The following is a 2,016-nucleotide window of genomic DNA, read 5'->3' as shown; positions in this document are numbered from 1 at the left end:
GTCAACATAAGGACACAGATCAGGGACTCAACCATGTGCAGTATGGACTGTACTTTTGTAATGCATTGAATCATTACTTTCTGTTCTATTGTTTATTTATTATTTAATAATTGCTCGTTGTTACAACACAGAGAATATAATGTAATTTCCACTTTAGTAAACCAGAACAATATCCCTGTTGATCAGTAGGCTACACACCTGTACTGTTGGAAAACATTGTGTCATCTATACATTTCTTATTATATACTCTGGCTTGGGGGGGGGGGGGGGGGTCTCCACTGTGGGTCTACTGAAATGCAAGGGATAATTGACGGGTCGTCGGCCATTATTGAGAAATGAATCCCAACAGGACAATGACCAGCGACCCCTCAATTATCCTGCTCATTACAAGGCTAATTAATAAATTAATTAATAAATTGACCCAAAAGTAACAACAAAATGAAGTATTTCCTTGCTTACAGTAATGAATTCCATAAGTGTTGCGCTGGGCGGACACGGTCGCATCGGAAAACAAGGAAGTGTTGATCAAATAGAATACATTTTTGGTTACTGCATTGTGTATTTCTCGCTTCAAATGTTTTCAAAAACATTCTTGAGAGCAACGTTTAGTTGTAAATGACATTGTGTGTTTGTTTACATGGCTGTCATGTTGGATACGGCACAAAATCAAGCAGCGCAGATTGATATGAGTAGGTGCTCTTTGAGGAGTCTTTGATTAGCGGTCTGTTATTGAGCCCATCTGTCATTATCAAGAAATAACACACCGCTGAATTCAGTGATTGACCGAATCAGAATCAAGCATTCAACCAAGCCGTGTAATAAACTATTTTAATCACTATTACTCACAGTGGGCAAGTTTTGCTTTAAAATGATTTATTATCCTATGTCTGTGTGTCTGTCTATCGATCGATCAATCAATCAAGGCCTTAGAAGGAAACCCTTTAGAGACCTCTAGAGGCATGTAGAGACATCTGTCATCAGAAAAACAAAGGTTGTCTGATTTGTGGGTCTGACCGTTATGACTTATGAGGTCGCCGGATTTGTGAGCCCGACCGTTCTGAGGTCACCGGATTTGTGGGTCCGAGCGTTCCGAAGTCGCTGGATTTGACTGGGGCGAGTGAACTTTGCTGGCCAGAAATATGGGGGCCCTACTGTTCCAAGGTCACCAGATTTGACCCGCGTTCTTGTATTCAGAATCATCCAACGTTTTGTTTCTTTGTTCCTCCTCTTTACTTAACCCATTAAGACCTGAGGCCAATTCTACAAATGCCTTCTAAATCAGTAGTTCTCACACTTTCACGACTTTTCAAAAATGTTCAAAACTAGCAGATGTACAAGCTTGCAGCGCGGCACGAAGTGACACACTGTGAGCTTCTATGTCTGCTATTTTTGAAAATATCTTGTGTGGAATGTGCTGTGTGAGTGTTGTATAAAAAGGTGTATAAAGGCAACTTAAACAGGGTTAGGCCCCAAAACAGGCCAGGTGGCAACCCTAAGCAGCTCCTGCTTCAAGGGGGGATAGAGAGAGAATGAGAGGTTGGTAGGAGAGGTCCCTGTATATACTCTCCCAAACTACCCCTCAGGCTGCCGGCAAGCCAACAGTGGAGGCAGAGGGGCAGGGCCGTCACACCAACCCTAAAATTTAAATGACACAGATACCTTCCTGGTTTTGATGGGTTAAACTTCCTCATGACTTTGCAGAAGCTATTGTGGGATAGCCCTGATGTGTGAACCAGTACTTCACTAGGCTGCACCAGCACTCCTGTTTTTGGGTATAGAGGGGCGGGTGTACAGAGGCGCGGAGAGATTGCGCCTGATCCCATTGGTTCACCGATCTGTCCGTCAACCCCCGCCCCGTTAACACAACATTACGAGTGACGCCCACTGCACTCTGGTTGGTTGGGGAAACGAAACACTTCCCATACCGGGTACACCGACGCGGTCCTCCAGGCTTTTCTTTTTTAGCAAAACTAAACAATAAAAGCCTGGAGATCGAGGCTAGTACTTCACTTACCT

The sequence above is a fragment of the Gymnoscopelus microlampas genome (genome assembly GCF_963454915.1).
Source record: "Gymnoscopelus microlampas genome assembly, chromosome: 14".
In the NCBI taxonomy this organism is placed as follows: Eukaryota; Metazoa; Chordata; class Actinopteri; order Myctophiformes; family Myctophidae; genus Gymnoscopelus; species Gymnoscopelus microlampas.
The sequence above is the reverse complement of the archived record's forward strand: the minus strand, read 5'-3'. Positions refer to the sequence as shown.